The following is a 23797-nucleotide window of genomic DNA, read 5'->3' as shown; positions in this document are numbered from 1 at the left end:
ACATGGTAACATTGTCTTATACCCATTTGGAAAAATTAATTTACTTATAAATCCCTAGCAAAGTGGCACTGCATGTACCCAGGGCCTGTAAATTAACTGCTGTTAATGGACCTGCAGCACTGATTGTGCCACCCACTTAAGCAGCACTTCTCTCAGACCTGCCATTGCAGCCTGTGTATGTCATTTCAAACTGCCTTTTGTCTGGCTCAAACCTTCCTTTTTAATGCAAATCACCCCTAGGGTAGGCCCTGGACGGCACAGAGGGTAGGGTGCAGTGTTTTGAACACGTTGGACATGTACTGTTAAGTTGTACATGTCCTGGTAGTAACAAACTCTTCAATTAGTTTTTCACTACTGCAAGGCCTACCTCTCCTATTAGACAGCATTGGAGGTAATGTATTACATGTTATGAGTGTAATCTCCAAATAGGAACGGGTAACCAGGTCATGTTTAGTGTCTCCGAACTGAGAATTTAAAATCCTAACTTATGGTAATGTTGAATTTTAAACTACAATTTTGAAAATGCCGCTTTTAGAAAGTTAAGTTGGCATTTTTTCTTGCCTTAGCCATTTGGTGCTTGCAGTCTGTCTCTGGGTCACATGACTGGGTGTGGATGACAATTGGGCTTTGTGTATTCCTCCTAGATAGCCACACACAATGGGGAGTTTAGGTGTGACTGGATGAGCCATCACTGGCAGGACAGGAGAGAGGAGCACTTGAAAAGGATGTGTCCTGCCACCATCATAAAGGGCTGCATACCCCATGTAGTGTGTATGGAGCCAGGGCAAGGAAGGCAAGGCACCTGTGTGTTTCAAAGGCATGCCTCTAAAAGCTTCTCCATACTTCAAAGGCACAACTGGGTATAAATACTGAACCTCATACAATAACCCTTTTGTATACTTCTGGACCTGTGGATACTCTGCCAATAAGAAGGACAGCTGTGCTACTGAAAAGGCTGCCACTCAGCTGGACTACTACTCTGAAGAACTGCTGCCCCGCTGTGCTGACCTGCTGCCAGCTGTCCTCTTGCCTGGGTGAGAGGGACTGGACCAACATACCTTGACCCAGAACCCAGAATGGCTCCAAGGGCTAGTTGGCAGGTATCCTGATCTGCAGCCTCAGGGACACAACAGGCTCCCAACAACCTTGCACCTGAACTCTGCCCTCTATGAGTCTACACTGCCAAGTGGTGCCCCCCCAGTCTGGACCCTTGGAAATGGGCTTAAGGTGCACTGCCAGCCTCTGTGGATCTGGCAGAATCTACCATCGCCTGCGTATCGCAGCGCAACCTATAGCAGAACTGACACAGCTCCCTCTTGCATGGATTGGAACCATTGCAAAAACCTGCAAAATCGCCACAGCCCCCAATGCCTTTGGAAATGCTGCTGTGCGACACATCCTTAGCACAGGCCCTTGCATCCCTCATCGATAGCAGCCTTGATGATGAAGCCGGACTCCACATCACAGCTCCTAGGAATCTCCCCGACTGTGTGCCATATCCTTAATGCTGACCAATGCAAGACCCATTCAATGGGATCCTTGATGACGATACATGCCTGTGCATTGCAGCCTCGCCACATCTCGGAACCGACACATTGCTTCATCTGGCAACGCATTTTAGACACGGATCCTTGCAACATTCTGCACACCAGTATTTACGGTACTCTGATCAGCGGGTCTAACAGGCCCCCTGTAGCCGACCCACACTCTGAGGTCTGCCTGACCTTGTGACTTTGTCCCAGTCTAGCATGATCAGACATCCACAGTTGGTGCTTTGTGCTTTTTGGAGCTATTTTCGCTAAAATCTTTAAAATTTTATATCTCTGGTTCTACTTATTGGATTTGTGTCATTTTGGCGTGTTTTATTTATTAAAGAAATACTATTTGAAGTGTTGCACAAATACATTACACACTGAATCTAAGTTAAGCCTGACTGCTCTGCACCAAGTACCAGAGAATTAAGCACAGGTTAATTTAGGGTTGGCTTGTGCCTTACCCTGATAGGGATTGTGGTTGCTGCTTGACCTGGGCTCACCCCCAGTCAACCAACTACCCAATTTTTCACACTGCTGACATGTGAAGCAGGTATGAGAGATTCCCCTAATACTGTGCCCATTGCGCCTTCAGGTCCCACTGCAGAGCCCACATATTCCAGTCGGCATTCTTTACCAACAAGATGCAGGAGGCCAGAAGAACCAGCAGCCTCAGAGCCAGTCTCACTTAATTCCAGGATAGGGGCTGAAACATCGGTATCATTGCCTGAATATGCTGGACTTGCCACTCCAGAGCATAGGTGCAGAACTGAACTGTGTCCAGAATAGCTCAGATGAAAGGGATTGTCTGAGAGGGAGTCAAGTGTGACTTTGTCATATTTATCCCCTTCTGTGCCACGCCCTTTCCCCCTCCTGTGCCAGGCGTTTTATTAGTGGGTGGGGTTCATGACGAGATAGTCTCGTCATGGGCACAGTGCGACCGTGCTCCATGACGAGTCTATCTCATCATGGGCACTGAAGAGGTTATAGTGGACCTCAGCGAATGCAGGAGGTCCATCATAGTCTGGAAGTGGTTGACAACTGCCTGGGATGAACCTGCGCCCAACACCCACTCGTAAAGGTAGACCAAAATCGGATGCTGTGATCTCCGCAGATGGGGAGCACCCACCGCCATCACTTTTGTAAACACCTGAGAGGTGCTGGTAAGGCCAAAGGGGAGCACAGCAAAGGGAAAGTGCTCTTGGCTGAACATGGACTGCAGGTAACATCTGTGGACCAGCAGGACGGGTATATGGAAAATATGCGTGCTACAAATCCTTCACTACCATCCAATCTCCGAAGTACAAGGCTGACAGGACTTGAGCCAACATGAGGATTTTGAATTTCTCGTTCTTCAGGAGTTAGTTGAGACAGCACAGATTTAGAATAAGGTGGAGGCCTCTGTCCTTTTCTGGCACCAGAAGGTCATGGGAATAACAATTACAACCTACTTCTCATGCTAACATCCCCTTAATGGAACCTTTGGCCAAAAGAGCCTGTACTTCCTAATGCAACAGGGAAAGATGGTACTCCTTCAATCAATCTAAGGACGGTTGCATGGGTGGTAGAGATTCCATGAATGAAATGGTGTAATCCCACAGCACAATTTGGAGCATCCACTTGTCCGAAGTTATGGACTGCCAGCGGGACAGGTGGTGCTGGATCCTGCTGCCAGTCGGTTTCCTGTAATGTTGCGAGGGCATGTTATAGAGGTTTTGAAGCTGCGCCTATTTTGATGGGGTGGACTGGCTCCATCACAGAGTAAATTTATCTGAAATACTGCCATAAGGGAGAAAAAGGTGGAGAAATCTCAACTGTGGTTGTTGCGGCAGCCATCACTCACGAAAAAAACCTTCATACAACTCAAAGGCTTTGAGGGCTTGGTTTCTACAGCTAAGTTATATGTTTTGGCCAGAGGGCTGTTACTTTTCTGACCTGGGTTGAGGGAGCTGGAAACTGTGTTGTTTACATTTACCTAATCATTGATGAGAACTGCATGTGTGCTTCTTGAGAAGGAGGGAGGGAGGGAGGAGGGAGTGAGAGGAGTTTGGGGGGTATATTGAGCTTGTTAGGTTGATAGCTTTGAATACTTAGGTTGTACACTCTCAGACCATAACCCCTTCTTGATGAACTTCTGGAGGGATGCACCATTCCCATCCCCATTTGGCAGCTACCTCGTAGCAATCTACATGCTCAACCTTTAGAGACCCTCTAGGATACAAAATTGCACACTATTGCACTACAGACTCACAGATCACTCTGAATATGAGTAGAATGGGATGCCTTTAATGTTGTGGTGCAAGGACACTGCCTCAGTCAGTCTGTGGGTTTGTAGTGCTCCCTCCAGACAAATCTGTTGGAGTTGGAGGGCGTCGCACAGTGCTTGGAAACTGAGCCTCAAGTCAAATTGAGATCATGGCGTCCCTGTGCGAGGAGGACCATGCCGAGGTGTTGGGAAAACACACGTCCATAAGACAGAGGGGGACGTGCAGGTAAGTTGCTGGCATGGTTGACCCCTACAGAGGAAAACCATTACCTAAATAGCCTAACCGACAGGGGAAATTATTTACTCCCAACCGACATTCATGAAGCATTCACAGGGTATTATAGTGATTTATACCAAGCCACTGTCCCTACGGAGGAGGGGAATATGGATGCCTTCCTACATAGGGTGAACTTGCCACAGCTGGCAGTGGAGGAAGGAGAAATATTTGGCTGCCGTGTTTCAGAACCTGAGACCAGACCGTCAATCAAAGAACTGGGACAGACAGCTTCCCAGTCATATTTTATCAGACCTGTGTGTGTGCCTGGCTCCAAGACTAGTTGAGGTGTACACCATCACCTTAGAATTCAAGCACCTGTCAGAAATGGCCAAAGAGTCCCTGATTGTATCCATCCTTAAGCCACATAACGGTATTTCACATGCTTTCTATGTTAAATTAAGGCTATATAATTCTAAGTAAGATATTTGCAAACCGGCTGCAAGCCCATTTCCCCACATTGGTGTATGGGGACCAAAACGGTTTTATCCCTAAATGCAGTACATCATATAACATCCAATACCATTACCATGTTTTGGATGAAACAGATAAATGTCTGTTTCTTGAAGCATTGGTCTTCCTTCTCCGTGGACATACGGAAGGCATTTGCCACCCTCAGATCGGATTGCCTGCACAAGGCCATGACCCGGATGTCACTCTGGGAACACTGGAACAAATGTATCACGCTGTTAAACACCAATGCACAAGCACTGGTACGCACAGGCAGATGCATATCTGACCCTATTGAGATCAGCCAGGGCACATGACAGGATTGTCCTCTTCCCCCAATGCTGTTTGAGCTGGCATTTCAGCTGTTTGCTTGCCTGCTGCGACTGGCAGGCCAGGGCAAAGGGTTCCACTTCAGGATGGAGAGCATATATGCTCGCTGTACGTGGATGACATGTTGGTCTTTTTGCCCAAACGAGTGTCCCAAGGAGCTTCTAGATGAATTAGGGCAGGTATCTGGCCTTATAACAAACTGGAAAAAATTCTGTGTTTTTTCAGTCTCGGCAGACTGCACAAGACCCCTAGCTCCAGTGCTATCCTTAAGCGTCCAATTTGTATCCAGGACCATTATGTACCTAGAGATCAGGGTATACCATACGGATGCAGATGTCTGAGAGGGCAATCTCAGAAACGTATTGTGGGGCTACAAAGGCAGTGTGGCCTTTTCGCAATGTTACAGCTGCCCGTCATTGCCCAAATAGTGTTGACAAAAATGGTGATCTTCCCAGAGTTCTAAATTATTTTGTGAACCTTCCAATATGTATTCCTAGAGCACTCTTTGAATGCGTTGACCCACAAACTGACATGGGATGGACAGCGCACTAGGGTGGGACTGTTTACACTCCAGCGGCTGATGTCAAGGGGCAGATTGGGAGTCTCATGCAATAAATTTTACTATCTGGTAGTACAGCTGCAGTAAATTGCTCACTGGCTGATGGAACTCATTCTGGCAGAAATGGACAACCTTGGCAAGCCAGGTAATGAACGTAATAGATCCACTAGCAGCTCCCAGTGACTCACCAGGGCACAATTGGAATAGCACTGCACCATCAATAATGGAGTCCATGTTTGCGGAAAACCCTATGCAAGTGGGTTTAGGGCAGTTAAGAGCATTGACATAATAGTATACTCACCTGAAACGGAGGTACCCAGTTAGAAGCCATGAGTGGGAACATGGTGGCATGCTGACGAACCGGTGGGAAGCAACCCCGAGGGAGGACTCGCGTCTGACAGAGGCATGCTTAGCACATAGTCTCTCGATTTAGGAATGAATCTCTCTCTCGTCTAAGGGTTTTTTTTGGGCTTCTTCTGGGTGAAGGGGTGAATGGTGAGACAGGTAAGCCTGCACTGCTGCACCATGACAGTACAGCTTCAGCGACTCCGCACTATGTGGTGTGCTTTCCCGAGAAGCCGCTGCATCGTCAGGGTTAGCGCGGGCAGAGACAGAACTGGTTGCGAGCACAAAGTTGAGGAGCCTCGGCAACAGAGACCAGATGCAGGCAGGAAAAGAGGTCAAAGTGGCCAAGGAGACTATGCCTGTAGGTATGCCCTGATGGATGGTGAGCTCCTCAGGTTAGACGGTAAGCCCTCCCCAGCTAATTGCCTCAGTCTGAAACTACAGCAGATAAACAGGAGGGTACATGGAGCAGAGGTGTAGGGGTCAGATAGAAGCTGACAGACCTCAGGTGGGGGGGCAGATGGAGTGGTAATTAAGCATATAAAGCCCAGGGCTAACAAGTACACAATTAAAAAAAACACTTGTTCCGATATAGCCACAAAATTAAAGGAAATGCTGGACCAGACTGTGTCTAAGCCCCCAAAAATTACCCCCTTGCTGAAATCCTATTTCAAGGCCAGGATAGACTTGAGCAGGGGAGGGGGGAGAGGAGCAGTGAGGCCGTGAAGAGTTATGCAAGGGAAGGCACAAGAGACACAAGAGTCATGGAATCAGGCAGCCAAGGCAAGTTAATGGTACTTCCGGCAGTTTCCACGGAAAACACATTTGCATGTTTAGATATGAAAGAGTTAAACTCTGAGAAAGAGGGTGCTATGGTGGAAGCAGGAATCACCCCACGCAGCCCCAAATTAGATGTTGAGTCAGGGAAACATGGGCCAAAAGGAATAGATTCGGTCCAGGGGATGTTAGGCCAATTTGCCCAAGAGATTAAAGATCGTTTTTGATCTCAGAGTCCAAGCAAAAAGAGATTCAGGCTACCTGTACAAGCCTGGAAGTTAAGTTAGAGAACCTAGCACAACAAACACAGATTTTAGAATCCAGACTAAAAGAACTTCGGACGTTTGTTCAAGGAAATACCCAAGAAGTAGTACGCCTGAAACAAAGAGAGGAAATACTGTCGGACAAGCTAGAAAATGTGGAAAACAACGCCAGGCGAAATAATGTCAACATTTAGGGGGTTGGGGAAGGCACGGAGGGCACTGACATCAAACCTTTTGTGATACAACTTTTGAGAAGTGCACTCCCACTGGAAGAGGGTTTCGCTAACCTTGAAGAAGAAATACAGCGAGTGCACAAAGATCCCTTTAAATTACGCCCAGGGAGAAATAACTCCCGCAAGATTCTGGTAAATTTCCTATCCTATACCATAAAAGAGAAGATTTTAAGTCTGGCCCTAAAAGAGAAATCATTGCAGGCATCAGGAGTTACATTCAGGATCACATTCGATGTCTCTCGGGCAACCGCAGATGCACAGTGGGAGTTGGGAAATAGAATGGGAGATTTGAAAGGGCTTGGTGCAATAGTTCGGCTGTGATTCCTGGCTACCTTGAGGGTGATGTGGCAAAACAAAATGTAGAACTTCCACGGCCCGGAATATGTAGATTATTTTATAGGGCAAATAAAGAGGGGGGATTTCAAGAAGCACAAAATAGAGTTAGGAAATTAGGTACTAGGACTCCCTCAGGGGGGTAGCACAAATAGGCTATGGAAAGGCCTAGTTGTAGGGTTGGGAGGGTTCCCGGGAGGGAGAGCACAAAGGGTGGGTGTAGTGGTAAAAAACTATAAAACGTTGAGTCCTCAAGTTGGCACAGTAAGACCACCATTTAAGAGTAGTCGTCTCGGAAAATGGGGGAAGGAAGGTAAAAGGGGGGAAAAATTAAGAAAAATGAGCACAGGGGTTGAGGGGTCACTGTCTTTAGAGATAATATGTTGGAATGTGAATGGGCTGAGGGTTAAAAAGAGACGGCATACTATTTTGCAATATTTAAAGCAGCATAGATCTCAAATAATTATGTTGCAGGAAACCCATCTGAGGAAACAGGAATGTAACAACCTCTTTTCAAAACAAAAATGAGTGGAGGGTATAATTGTTACAGATCAACCACAATTTACTAAAGGTGTAACATCGGATTGCAGGGACTATACCTTCCACAGCAAGAAAAATAGCGACTATTCCAGATTGGATTATTTCTTCATGGATAGGAAGGAGGTGGAGAAAGTGATAGGAACATCTTCCTATTCACCTCTCAGATCATGCAGCCTTGCTTTTAAAACTTGAATTGAGGGACTCACAGGGGCCTAGGAGGTGGAGAGTCCATAGAAGGAGTCTACTCTCAGAGGAGATATTTGCAAATCTGGCACATGACTCAGATATCTACGCCCTTTCATGTACTGTGATACACTTATAAAGCTTGGCTATGGGGAACACTTAAAAGTATATAGATAAATAGGGCAAGGAGAGAGAAAATAGGATTTTCCAGATTTGGGGAAGGGATAGGGAGACTGGAAATGATGTTGAAAAGTAAGACTCTGGATATAGAAGAAAGGAAAAAGGCACTCGCAACACTTGAGGAACTACAAACAGAAATTAAAGCTAAGATAGAAGAGAAAGTACGTCAATTGTGGGGTGCTAGCAATGCTAGAGATATAGTGCAGGAAGAGTGCAGTGGAAAACTGCTGGCATGGAAGGCAAGGCTAGAGAGGAACCAAAATTACACCAGGAAGATCAAAGTGGATAACGCTGGACATATCACAGAAGAGAGTAGTAAGATAAGGGATTTTGTCAGGATTTATATACCGATGAAATTGTAACAAATAGTGTGTATAAACGCCTGGCTTAAAGATAAACATCTTCCAAAACTGTCTCAGGAGCAACAAGGGTACCTTGGTTAGGAAATAACTGGTGGGGAGATACTGACAGAAGTAAAGAAAATAAAAGAAAGGCAAGGCAGCCGGCCCCAACACTATCCCTAGTGAACTCTACTCCATCATTGTAAAAGAGATTATTCCAATCTGGATTAAACTCTTTAACTCAATTTTAATGTAGGGTTAGCCGATACCAGAGTCGTGGAATGAGGCAGTGATAACATTAATTCCGAAGCCCGGTAAGGACCCTCTTCAATGTCAATCTTTTTGTCCTATTTCTTTACTCAACAGTGATTATAAAATCTTTACTAGCATGTTGGCTGCACATATCAATAAGGCAGTGGGGTATTTAATACATGAAGATCAAAAGGGGTTAATTACCAGAGGGAATATGAAAGAGTTTAATCACTCCTTGATTGGCACTATACATTTAGCCACAACAAAGTGGATCTCTGTAAAGATGACTCGATGACACCAGGTTACTTTTAGTGAAGAAATGGCTTTTACTGGTAAATACAGAGAGCCGTCCCAACCGGTCCAACCGACACAGCCACAGCACAGAGTCCCAACTGCTCTTTACAGAACCCCAGAGCAGAACCCCACAGAAACATTCCACATGACATCATGTCATTCCCAGTATCACATCACCACACCTCCCCCCTTTTTAATGAAAACAAATTTGTAACAATGAAATAATACAATAAAATGCACAAGGATTAAAAAGGAATGAGCATAAACACAGTACCACAAAATTCTATACATAAAATTCTATACATAATCTCGTAACCTACTTGACTTTGTAGGAACCCTGGTGCTCCTTCTAATACAATTATCATTTCTCAGATCATTTACTCCATTCTTGTTAAAGTAACACGGATCCTTAGCCACTCGAGATGTATTCCACCAATTACCGTTGGCCAACTTAACAGCATTCTTCCTGATGTCCACAACGTGCTGAGAATCCAGAAACTTAGAAAGACCTTTCCTAACTGACACCGGGTTTTTTACTCTAACCCAATCTCCAATGCAAATACTGTGGACATCTCTCTCCAAAACAGGTTCAATTCGCTTACAAACTTCTGATGATTTTTTCTTAGCAGAATCCCACATGTACCCCATGTCACTGACACGATGAAAAGATTCCACCATCCAAAAAGGATAAACCTGCGAAGGAGCTTTCCTCCCTCTCATAAGTTCAAATGGACTAAAATTGGTTGCCACATGAGGCGACGTACGATACGACCAGACAAGATCGTTCACTGCTTTGAAAATGCAAGTCTTCGATCTAAAAGCTGCTTGAACACATTCTACAATAACTCTATTGAATCTCTCAGTTTTTCCATTGCTTTGTGGGTGATAAAGGGGAGTCCTAGAATGCTTAATGCCACAAGAGTGTAAAAAACCAACCATTTCTTTTGAAACAAATTGCACACCATTGTCTGTAAGAATTTCCTCCGGAAAACCCTCTCTAAGAAAAATCTTATTGAGACAAGTGATAACACTTCCAGAATTGGGAACATTGATAGGCTCAACCTCAACCCATCTTGATAAATGATCAATAAGCACCAAAAAATATTTCGAATTGGCAGGTAGAACATGAAAAGGACCAAGAAAATCCATGCCTATTTTCTGCCACGCCCTCCCAGGAGGAGATACAGGAGAATCAACAGTGCCCTCTAATACCAAAACCTTGTCACTAGCATTGCACCTTACACACCGTTTAATCAACTCATCAATTTGAGAGTCCATCCTTGGCCACCAAAAATCAGACCTCACCTTCCTTTTAGTAATGGTTGCTCCTAAATGACCCGAATGAGCAGCCAAAATGATTTTTTCTCGGTAACACGAGGGAGGTACAAGTTTGTCACTTCTCACAACTTTTCCACCTTCTAGGGACAGTTCACTGTTGACCTTCCAAAACATTTGAAGTTCCGGAGCAAGAAGCTTCTCCTTTGGCCAACCTCTTTTGATCAATGAGACTACTTCACTGAGTACAGCATCTTTATTGACTTCAATAACCCAGTCCTCCTCTGCAAATGAGGGAATGTCTCGATTGACACATGCTACAAAACATTCCTCTACATCAGTTTCCCAATCTTGCTCCTCTGTATCACCAATGGGCAACCTAGACAAACAATCCGCTCTGCTATTTCTCCCTCCAGGAATATACTCTACCATAAATGTAAATTCTAGCAGTTTGGTCGATAACCTGGCCAATCTAGCAGTGGTGCGTTTAGTGTTTTTTCCTGACAAGATGTCAACTAGTGGTCGATGGTCAGTCCTAAGAATAAAAGACCTGCCCCACAAATACGACTTAAATTTCTCAATACTCCATGCACAGGCTAACAGTTCTTTTTCGATGACAGAATACTTTCTTTCAACAGGACGGAGAGTCCTGGATGCAAACCCTACTGTGTACTCTTTCCCCTCTGCAAATTGCGACAGTACAGCACCCAGACCATATTCGCAAGCATCAACTGTAATGATAGTTTGCCTACCTTCTACAAAAGCTTGTAAAGCAGGTGCACTAACAATATGACGCTTAATGACTTGAAAACCTTTTTCACATTCTTCTGACCATACAAATTCAGCCCCTTTTTTAAGTAAATGTCTAAAACACTCTGTAGTTTTAGCAAAGTCTCTCATGAATTTTGCATAAAACTCACAGAGTCCAAGAAAAGACATAAGTTGTTCCTTGTTTTGAGGAGCTGGAGCCTCTAAAATACTTTTAATTAAACCAGGTCTAGGTTTTATACCTCCTTCTGATATTACATGACCCAGGTATTCAATTTCCTTCACTTTAAAGAAACACTTACTTTTCTGTAAGGTCACTCCTCTGCTTTCCAATATACTAAAAACTTGATCAAGAACAACATCATGTTCAGCTTCACTCTTAGTGAAGACAAGAATATCATCTTGGAACACCACAACATTGGGATTATGGTTAAACATCTCAGTCATTAGTCTCTGAAAGACCGCAGCCGCAGAGGCTAACCCAAAAGGAAGTCGGCAGAATTGGAAAACACCATCAGGAGTAACAAAGGCAGTAAGGTGTCGAGACTGAGGATGAAGTTCGACCTGATGATACGCAGCCTTGAGGTCCAACTTGGTAAACCATGAAGATGACCCCACTTTCGCAATCAGATCTTCAATGCGTGGAAGAGGAAATCCGTCTACCCAGATGGCCTCATTAAGACTTCTCAAGTCGACACACATCCTCAAGTCTCCAGACCTTTTCTTGGCCAAAACAATTGGAGAAAGCCAAAGAGTTGATTCTACCTTCTCAATTATACCTTGTTCACACAAATTCTGTAGATGTTTAGAAAGATCCTCTCTAATACTCAATGGAACATTGCGTAATCTATGTTTGACTGGAGTGGCATTCTCTTTCAATTTTATAAAGTGTTGAAAATTAGTAATTTTCCCAAGACTATTTTTAAAAACATTGTTAAACTTGTGTTCCCAATCACTAAGAGACTGCGTGCTTGAAAGCGAGTATGTATGTTTATCAGACTGATTCTGATCCAACCGCTTGTCAATGAAAACAGGGTTCTCCAAACCAGGCTTGATGGTTAATCTGAATTCTGCCTGGTGGACAAGACCAAGGACATTGATCCCCCTTTTTGCAACATATACCTTTCCCTTGATAGTTTCACCTAAAACCTTGATAGTGGCCCAGAAGTATCCCAATAACTCAATTCTACTACCCTCAAAAGCTACTGTAAAAACATCCGGTGGCAATAAACTTTTGTGACGCCAGAACTTTTGATATTTATCTTGTGCTACAATAGTGATGCGAGCCCCTGTATCAACCAGGAGCCGAATTTGATACGTTTTGATTGTAACCAAAACTTCTGGATCACGAATGTCTAGTTGCCTTCCTTCATCACAATTCTTTACCACTACAATATATTCTTGATTGACAACCTCTTCATCATAAACAATTTCATCCTCATTAATTGCATTTTCTTCCTCATTAATTACACATCTTACATTTCTTCTTCTACTACTCATACATACTTTAGCAAAATGACCCATTTTTCCACATTGCCCGCACTGTTGATTGATGGCTGGACAATTCTTAAAAGAAGAAACATGTAAAGAAGAACCACATCTGTAACAATATATTCGTGAACTGTACTGCCTATCTTGTATAAATGGTCTTCCACCTCTAAGAGTGCCTGGTCTCCTAATATTGCCACGAAAAGTATTTCCCCTAAAAGCATTGTCAAGCATAGGAATTGGTGGTTTTACAGAACTCGCACCCGGTTGCTTGGTGGAAACCGCACCTGAAATGGAAGAATTAGATAGAGCAGTTTCAAGCTGCTTGGCATCATCTATTGAGCATTCAATACTTTTAGCAATATCTACAGCTTTATCTAGTGTGGGATCCTTGCATGTTAGTAATCTTTGTTGTATCTTTTTACAACAACAACGTGCGACCAATTGGTCTCTCACAAGTTGAGAAGTAAAATTCTCAAATTCACATTTAGAAGCTAAAACTTTTAGAGCTGTAATGAAAGTATCTATGCTCTCATCGGCTTTCTGAGTTCTCGTAAAGAACTTATATCTATGCACAACAATATTCTTTGTTTTCGTAAAATACTTGTCCAATTGTGCTACCGCTGTCTGAAACTCATCCGGATCTTCACCTTCAGGTGGAACATAGGGAGGTAAATGATCAAACACATTTTGCCCCTCAACTCCTAGATGGTAATACATCAGATTCTTCTTCCTTTCAGGTCTGTATCTTTGACCATCTATTGCTCCTAAATACGCATTAAACGATCTAAACCATAGCTTCCATTCCAAAGGAGGATCCCCAGGATCTTGTAGAAAAGGTGCTGGAGCAATGACATTCTGCATGTCTTCTAAAACTGTGGAATGAAATTGATTAATTAATAAGAAGAAATATAGATGAAGGAGAAGAAGAGAAAGAAAGAGAGAAAAAAAAAAAATAATACCTGAAAATTCACTGCTTCTGCAAGAAACAGAAAGTGAGAAAGTCAGACCTTGTTGAACTAAGAAGAAACACAAAGCTGAAACCTCTCACAATAAACAGTGAACCAGATAACTGCAAAAAAAAAATGATGAGAAGAAGAAAAAAAAAAAATTCCACTTTAAACCACTAGATGGTATCGTTGGGCTGTTTAAGTGATGAACTTTCGTGAAAACTTTCGTGAAAACAGGAAAAATAAATATGTAAATCCATTTAAATGCCTAAATCCATAAACTGTATTGTTCCTGCGTTAAACTGTGCACGCAAAGCATGAAAGATGACTGCACAGGCAATTGTTTCCAGTCGATAATAATACTGCTGCTTAATAATACGTTGTGTCAGTGAATAACCAATCCAAAATGGCTGCAGAAAACGTAACGCTGCGCGTTGACGACAGATTCAGAGCTTCTCAGCCAACATTAGAGCTCGCTTAGTCCTCCTTCGCTAAACCCCCTTGAAGATTCTACAACGTCATCAGAACGGAGGAGAACACAGACGGGTGAACACCTCTTGCTCCCTACGATGACGCTCGAAGTAACGAAGTGGCGCAAGGAGATCCTTTAAACAACGGCACTTGCCAGCGAAAGAGAAGACATTTAAAGCGAGGTATGGTCCTACTTCGTCGTCTTCTTTTTTAAAATATTACTTTTCAAAGTTACTGCGCCGTTACTTTTACTCGCACAACAAGTCCTCCGTAATCACAATTAGTTGGACTTGGTAAATATCGGATATGGGCACGGCTCTCTGCACGAACGACGTGAGCTTACGTTTTTTTTTAAACGAGAAAAAAAAAACAAGTTACTCACAGTAGAATGCTCCTACAATGTAGACAGGTGGCAGCAACAGCAACGTGGAATAGCGTCATCCTCTGTCGCCACTGTAAAGATGACTCGATGACACCAGGTTACTTTTAGTGAAGAAATGGCTTTTACTGGTAAATACAGAGAGCCGTCCCAACCGGTCCAACCGACACAGCCACAGCACAGAGTCCCAACTGCTCTTTACAGAACCCCAGAGCAGAACCCCACAGAAACATTCCACATGACATCATGTCATTCCCAGTATCACATCACCACAATCTCCCTTGCGGTAATAACTGTAGATGCTTCCAATGCCTTTGACCGGGTTAACTGGAGCTACCTTATGGCAGCATTAGGGGAATTTTGGTATGGGTAAAGCTCTGATGGATACGCTAGAGAAGATCTATAGTGATCCAACAGCCTGTATTCTGGTGAATGAGAGTTTATCAGCACCAGTGAGGATCAATAGGGGGACAAGGCAAGGTTTTACTCTTTCACCTATTCTCTATGATCTTTATATTGAGTCATTTTCCCAGAGCTTACAACTGAATGAGAGAATAAAGAACTTCAAGGTAGACACATTCTCTAGGAAGATCGCGCTGTAGGCAGACAATTTAATGCTCTTTACCTCAGATGTCCACTCTGCCCTCCCCCAACTTGTAGCGGAGGATAGATTGTTCGGCGTCTTATCCGGGTATAAAATGAATGAGGAAAAAATGGAAATAATGATCTGGAATCAAAAGGAAGGGGAAATAAAGAGCGCCACAGAAATAAGATACCTGCGGATTAAGATAATTAGGGATTTAGAGAAACTTGCCGCATTAAATTTTGAGAAAATGAGCGTAGAAGTGGGGAAATAGTTAAAAAATGGCAGAATCTTCCATTGTCCATTTATGGGTGCATTAATTTGGTGAGAATGTTTATCCTACCTAAAGTTACTTTTCTGTTTCACAATATCCCCCTAAAATTCGACAAAAAAAGTATGTTAGCATTACAGGTGAATATTACAACCTTTATTTGGGCCAATAAGAGCCTGCGTCTCTCATGGAAGAAATTGAGGAGAAAGGTGGGAGTAGGGGGGGTTGGGGCTTCCAGATTTTCAAATATATTGTTGGGCCTTCCAGCTTAAAAATAGCAGAATGTTACTTTCAAATCCTGACAAAACCATTGTGGGTGGAATGTATAGAGTAAGGCTCGAAAGTTTATCTAAGGAAGGCTTTCTTTATAAATTAGGGCCTCCCAAATACTTCAAGAAGGTCAGATTAAAATGCTTACAAGCAGCGGCCAGAACTTGGTTTGAGGTTAGATCCCTTTTAGGTATTGCGTATCATAGCTGGCTGTCTCACATATGGGACTCTCCGGGTATTCTGGAATTCCTGTTTGACACTCTTACGGATCCCCTAAGACAGAGTGGAATAAGTAGATGCGGACAGATGCTAGATGAAGGACAGAACCTGATATGGGAGTATTGGAATCTGAAGACGGGAGGGAAAATCTCTAGATTTAAAATAATCACACGTGGCCAGGACCCAAGACTGGACAAGAGTGCAATCTAACCAAATGGAAATTGATCTCTAAGATCCACGGCCCACGAAGAATGAGGTAGAATTATGGTACCAATATCTACTCACAGCGGCCAATGCAAAGTTGAGAGCACCTTCTTCCGCATGAGATCGATACTTGCCAGATGCAGAGATGGAAGAGTTATGGCAAGTATCTCTATCTACATTATACACAGTAGTTAAATCTGCTGCATTGAGGAAGAACTACTTTTATATCCTTTATAGATTCTACTGGACCCCGAAAAGATTGGTGAAAATAAGGGGAAGTGGCGATTCGAAATGGAAGCGGTGCGCAAGTAATGAGGCAGATGATATGCACATGTTCGCTACTTGCCTAATGCTAGAAGAATTCTGGTTAGCTGTGCGTAAGACCATATCTGACGCCCTGGGCTCTGAGGTGGTGGTAAGCACTGTCCTGATTATGTTTGGGATAAGGCATCAAGATTTGAGGGGTTCGTGCTTGCATACAAAACAAAGAAACCTTATGTTCTACCTAATTTTGATTGCAAGAAGGGACATCTGTAAGTTATGGACTCAAGCCTGGCATGTTTGGAAGAATTCAGTGGCTTTCTTTGAGAGGATGGACAGGTGGGAGGATAAGAAACGAGGGGGAGATGGCTGTTATGATACAATATAGATATATAGATATATATATATATATATATATATATACAATATAAACCATCCCTTTCTTTGAACCGATTTGTTCAATGATTACATCTTCTCATAGCAGTGGGCTCAGGAACCAAACGACACCCACAGAAGCCCAGTTAATCTGAAGAAGAATGTCCAATCCGATAGGCACATTGGATGCTACAATCCGTTACGTGCCTGTTACTATAGATTGAAGATAGTATAAGAACTAAAAAAAGAAGCCTGGCCTAAATACACTTACCAACGAATGCTGGCCAATTCTGTTAGACGCGCTAAAAGCATTGGTCTCTGCACTTAATTATCATTCAAAAAAATTAGACATTCAAGTGGATCTTCTCAACATATTGGCTGCGTACATTTCACGTATAGACACAAAGTTAGAGCATTTGAATAATCTTCATACAAGAGTTCATGTGGAGGAAGCAGTCAGATCAAACAAATGTACTTGCACCTGTGCTACGATCATTGACAAATTAAGAAAACTCCTAGAGATATTATCATCAATTGTATAGGATCTGAAAACACAAGGAGTCTATACTAATTGATCCTGTATAAGCACAAATGTACCAATAATGACCAATAAAGTGATACCCAATGAGATCATACAGAGAACCAGGTCTGATGGAAATCAGGAAAGAGACCTCAGGCCAGGCAAAGAACCCAAAACTGGTCAACAAAATAAGTCCTGGAAACATATTCATCATGAGTCAATGTAGCAGGTTGAAATTCACCCACCTCCAAGTGAGGACTTGATTGTGGATGACACATTGGTTCTCAACTCCTTGAAATCACCAAGTGTCAGTCCCCACGACCCCGTAGTTTCGCCACTGGGGCAACCCAACCCACTAACAAAAAGGGAAAGAAAAGAAAAAGAAAAAGAAAAGCAAGAAATAGGATCCCTCAGGTCAGCGACTGCACAAAAATAAAAACAGAAGAAAAAATATTTCCTATGTTTCACACAAAGGAGAGTAAAGCTGATCACTACTTCAACATCCCTCGAGCCTTCAAAAGTTGTAATAATGGACTCTGAAAACCTGAAGACGTTCAGCCACACAAAAAACCTAAATCCATCAGTGAAACAGAATCTAACAATCTAAAGGCGATTATGCTTGCCAATGAGATCGAAAGCCTTGAGATGAATCACGAAATTGAGGATAGGACTCTCCCCCACACCCATTGAATGTATATACTTAGGAGTCCGTCCATCGCAAAAATAAAATGAGGATTACATTTTTTTTAAAAGCGTCATCCTTCAGAAATGTCTGCATTATAAAAGCGATACCAAGAGACAAGCTTATTTCTCTTCTCAGTCACCGTCAAATAGTCTATCTCCCCTGTGCGCAAAAATGGGCCCTGGCCCTATCTTGGAGTCTGGACTATCAGGGTACCCGGAGCCTATACCAAACTATTGTTCTACTTGGAATATGACTCCAGAGGCCCCCACAATGTATTAAACTGTGAGAATATAATAAAAATAAAAATAAATCCCTCCTTTCCCTCCCACAGCTTGCACACATTGTTTCAGGGGACATTGTCAGTATAGAGTTGCTCAAGCCTGGTGGAGCTCAGAGGACTGAGCACACTTTAGTAACATGGTGCTCAGCTAATTGCACCTATAAAATCCTAACATTGAAAGAAATAATAAGTGAATGGGGAATTCAAATATCCTAATACTTATTGAATGCATTTCCAGTGCAGTTAAGAAACAGGACAACTGGCTGTGATAAAACCGCTAATCTATGAGTGGTTAGAAGCAGTGCTGTTCAATCAATTCTGAAAAATTCGCTCTGCAACCCGAAATCAACCCAGCTCAATTCAAGTACGCACTCACTGATGATCAGCATCTTTCACCAGAAGTATCTCTCAATTGACCAGGATAAGAGGTCTAACGGCCAACTTTGATAGGTGCACCAAGCCATGAGCAAAACTGGAGCTGGCTCCCGGCAGCACTACTTCTTCCCAGTGAAAAGCGATTGACACTTGCAAACAGACTTCACATCCCAACCACTTTAGCAGGTTAAAATATGTTCACGGAATATATCGAGGTCTACAGCAAAAAAGGAGCAATCTAAAAGTTATCTCCTTATGGACAAATTACAGTCTAACTTACATGATATTCAAAGCTTGACCTCAAATTCAATGATAGGTGATGTTGAAATAACTAATCTATTGCAGAAGAGCAAGCATATAGGCAAGCCTAAAGGAGGATTGACCATCTACATTTCTTCAGGCTTAATTTGAAAAAAGAATCTGCTCACAGGAGCCCTGGCTTCACACAGTGCAAATTGAAAATTGGTCTACTATTGAGGATGTGAAACTGATTATTTTAAATGTGTATATAAATCCAGTACACCCTAAGTTGGCAGGGTATGCCCAGATATGGGTCCCTTGCTCACTTTGCCACTGATTAAAGCTAGCCTGGCTGATGAAGGGTGTTACCCAGAAACCAGTCCCAGGATGCTTGTTTCCGGTTCAGGGAAGACCTGGCTTGGCAGTTCGGGCTGGACTGTTCCCATGAGGCACAGGGTCAAGACTGATTTGCATTTATCTGGGTCCGAACTGAGGTGGTGAAGTGAGCTAAAGAATGATGATGGATTCAACACAGATTTGTGACCGGGGTGAGTTTCTGAAAAGTTTCAGCACTCCGTCCATCATCTCCTTGTGTTTGCTTTGAATTTATTTGCCCATGTAAGGAAATGCCTCGTTTTGCATTTTCACCCCCACATTTTTGGAATGGTGCTGCTGGTTTTTGACTCTAAGAGTGCACTGAGGTCTGATTAGCAGGCCTCAGTGCACCATGGAGCAAGGGCGCCTGAGTTGCATGCTGGATTTGCTTTGGTGCAGGAAGAGGCACATGCCTGCATAAAACCAATCCTGGGATGAATTCCTCTTTCTATATGTGCTGCAAGATGCAGCACAGATAGAAAGAGGAAGAAACAAGGAGAAATAGAGATATTTCTCCTAGTTGGCATCCTCTACGAAGGTGTAAGATTTTGGCACATTCCCAGCATTACAGGTCCTTGTAAATCTGGGAATGCATCAAAAACCATGGGAGTCTAGTGGGAACACCCACACAGTACCCATGGAATTCCTTCCCAGGGCATAGTAAAGCAACCCAGCAAATTGCGAAAGCGTTACGTTACTCTAGATTTTTGGAGCCACGCAAAATGGCTTTGCATGGCTTCAAAACACTGTCGCTGGTTTGCATCGCTCTTGCACCATGTTGCATGGTGCAAGAGTGACGCGAATGACCTCATAAATAGGCACCACATTCTCACACATTTTAAAAAAATGTTTTTTTCCTGCTTGTAGCTTTTTGGTATGACAATGCTGCAGCCGCATTGAGTTATCAGTCCTTGTAGACCTCTCTCTTGACCCGAAGGCAAACATTTGACCTAAATGATCTATCAACTACTATCAGACCACAGACCACCATAAGTCAGTTGAAAAGGGCACCCAGGTCCTTGTACATAGTCAGATATTAGGTTGTTTAAAAAGGAATAGCTTTTATTTTTGGCATAATTTAAGTTGATTTTTAATTTCAATTCTTTGTTTTTCAAATGTTATGTTATGTTAATAAGATTTGTAGAGTGCAACGGTTACCCTGGAGGGCCCTGGGGCTATGTATTGCCTAGCCGGAAGAAGGAGGAGATCATTGGGTAAATAGTCAAGTCTTCAAACCCTTCCTAAAAAGAAGAAGACTGGAGGCATTCCTCAAGTGGAAAGGCAGATCATTCCAGGCCCTGTATGCAAATACCGTAAAGCTCCTGCCACCCCAGCTGACCTTTTTAACAAAGGGCGTCAGGACCTTTTTCGCTCCAGAGGACCGAAGGGTCCTGCTGGGAACGTACCACCTGAGCTTGTCCTTCAGGTGTTGTGGACCTATCCCATTGAGGGCCTTGAAAACCGTACATAGGGCCTTGAAGCATATCCTATGCTTCACAGTAAGCCAATGTAACCTAGTTAATTCTTTTTTTACCTAGACAAATTTAGGAATACCAGATAGCAGCCTAGCAGCCGCATTTTGAGCCATCTCAACCTGTTGACCAGATGTTTACGGACATTCAAAAGAATGCCATTACAGTAATCCAATCTTGACATAACAAGCACCGTGACCACCATCCTGAAATTTCCCTCTGAAAGGTAAGGTTTGATTTTCCTTAAAATTCGTAACCACATGAAACAGGCGGAGACCACGGTGCTTATATGATCACAGAAAGTCAATCTGCAGTCAACGGTTACGCCCAAGTTCTTAGCTTTCAGCGAGGGGGAGGGGCAGCTACCCAGTTCTACTGGCCAACAGTCAGGGGTCCAGACATTGGGATTATTTCCAAAAACAATAATCTCTGTTTTGGACTAATTTAGTTTTAAGCAGTTTGAGGCCATCCATCCAGCTATCTCTTTGTCATGCAGTCATGAAAGCGCACTTCCGTTTCTTTTTCCTTACCATCCTTAAATGATAACACTATTTGAGTGTAATCCGCATATGAAGTTAGCTGAAAGCCATGAGATTTTATAAGGCCTGCCAGCGATATCATATAAATATTGAAAAGGGTGGGGCTCAGTGAGGACCCCTGAGGGACCCCACAAGGAAGGCAAAAGGAGTTAGATTTATAGTTGTCCAGATTAACGGTCTGGGATCTGTCAGAGAGAAAGGAATGTAGCAGCTTCCAAGCCACCCCTTGTACTCCCACCTCCGACAAACGGTCCATCAAAACCATGTGGTGGACCATGTCGAAGGCTGCCGACAGATCCAGTAGGATCATTACCGCCTTCCCACCACAATCCAATGCCTCCCTGACTTCATCTAAGGACTTAATTAGAGCCAGTTCAGTATTATGTTCGGCTCTAAAACCATATTGAGTTGGATCCAGTATTTGATTAGTTCGAAGATAGGTACTAAGCTGGCTGTTCATAGCCTTCTCAATGATTTTCGCTGGCATTGGAAGCCGTGAAATAGGCCTATAACTGCTAGGGTCTGTGGGGTCCAAAGTGGGCTTTTTCAATAAGGGGAGAATAGAAGCAATTTTCCAATCCTTCTGAAAATGCCCTGAGATCAAGATGTTATTGATCAAAGGATGTAAGGCAGATACTATCACTTCTGGGACGGTTTTCGCAATCGGGGCCGGGCAAGGGTCTGTAGGAGAACCTGAGCTGATGGAGTACAAAAGTTTGAGAGTTTCTGCGCTTTCTAAGGGGAGAAACTGATCGAAGGTCAGCCCAGTATTGAGTCTTGACTGATTCTTACTATGAGAGGGGTTCCCCATTCCTTTCTGACCTGAGGAGAAAGAGGAATAGATGCCCTCCACCTTCTGTTGAAACCAGGTTGCCAATTAAATACACAAATCTGGGCTACTAGTAATCTTCTGAGTGTTGGGTGCCGCTAATTTTTTGACCGTTTTGAATAATTCTTTTGCATTGGACTTTGCTTGGAGGATTTCACGGGCGTAGAAATTCTTTTTCGATTCCAGCACTAAATCTTTATAATGTTTAAGACTATGTTTGTAAATTTCGTTATCCGAGTTTTTATATTCCTTCCTCCAAGCCCGTTCAAGTTTTCTACATGCCAACTTCTGAGTTTTAAGTTTATCGGAATACCAGGGAGCAGAAGGTTTAGCTCGCCTGGGAGTCCACCTTTTTACAGGGACTGGTTTTTTACAGGCTTTGTCTATCCAATCTGAATACCCCTGCACGGCTTTATCTATATCCGACGGGAGTGGAAGGAAATAATTCTTAAGTTCATCTTCATCTTCAATGTATTGGTAATTTGCTTTGTTATAGTGTGTTCGCTGCTTTTTTCTAGGGCAAGCCATATTGTTTGAGCCCAGCTATCAAGGGTGTCACTGTTCATATTAGGAATGTGGCTTTACTCACATGACTTAAACAATCGGATTTTCTACACTGATTAAGTTATGGAGGACTTGAAGATCATTGCTTTCCCTGGTTTCTGGGAACACTATGATGCAATGCCACTGTTTTAAAGAATATGTTGACCGCACAAGCACTCGCTATTTGTTAACATTAGACAAGGTCCAACGTGCAATAAGGACAAAAAGCCCTCACCCTCAGCAGGAGAGCGATAATAGTTTTCCAAATGTAGCTACTAGAACCAACACCTATTGCCTCTGTCTTCAATAATAGTTAAGTTAGAGAATTCACAGAAATCCACAAAACATTAGGGATAATCACCCCATGTTCCTTCTGGTATGGGGAAGGAAAAGGATAGTTTAAAAAAAGAGACTAATGACATGATGAGACAGAGGCAGGAAAGTGGATGGCACTGAAGAGCAAGAAGCCAAACATCAGCTCTTCTTTCTGAAGTTGTACATGCAGGTCTTATAAGGGACCTTTGGCCAGGTTTGCTGTCACCTGCAATGCAAGAGATGTTTCTGTAACTCTTTATAATCCTGGAACATGAGGGGGAACATCAGAACTATATGTTATTGCCTGTTGGAGAAATCAATGCTACTCTGCCTCTTCACAGTAGATAAGTAAACTATTTAGATGATACATGAACAAGCCTTCACTTTAAACCCTATTATATCATAAGGATGTGGGTAAGATGCCCAACCTACTTCAAACCTTACCAAAATATAAAACTATTAGAATAGCATGCCATAGTGTGGAAGGGCAATTTGCTTTAAATCAATCTATGAAGCGGAGGACCCAGACACAAGGCAATTGACTGGGAGTTGTGCTTTGCAAGCACTCTTGGTCAAAAATGTAGGAATTTTGACCAAAAGTCTAGATGTATATCATCAATAATCCCTTTGCAAATAATATTCTAATAGGAGGTAATAGAAAAGAGGACATACAGCAGATAAACACATAGACATTGGGCATTGACAAACCTGATCAGTCAGGCTGTTTGCTAAATGAAATTGCTTTTTCATTGATTCAAAACTTTTTGTGTGTGTTTCAGAGCACAGATTGGTAAATTACATTATGTGCAAACACTATGATGAATGAGTAAGTACATGGATGGATGGATGGATGAGTGATTGCATGTATAATTTATTAGGGAGGGAGCAAGTGAATGGTCAAATGGGTGAGTGATTAAATCAATAGTTTAATAAGTTAGTACACAGATTGATAGATAGT

At 42.9% G+C, this 23797-nt stretch overlaps 1 protein-coding gene across 2 annotated transcripts in view; it reads left to right on the top strand.

The window, feature by feature from the left end:
* NYAP2 (neuronal tyrosine-phosphorylated phosphoinositide-3-kinase adaptor 2) overlaps positions 1 to 23797 on the top strand; it is a 956845-nt gene that overhangs the window by 826940 nt on the left and 106108 nt on the right. The gene's annotated exons all lie outside the window — the stretch shown is intronic.

The sequence above is a fragment of the Triturus cristatus genome, chromosome 11 (assembly GCF_964204655.1).
Source record: "Triturus cristatus chromosome 11, aTriCri1.1, whole genome shotgun sequence".
NCBI lineage: Eukaryota > Metazoa > Chordata > Amphibia > Caudata > Salamandridae > Triturus > Triturus cristatus.
This window is presented reverse-complemented; position numbering and strand designations above follow the sequence as displayed.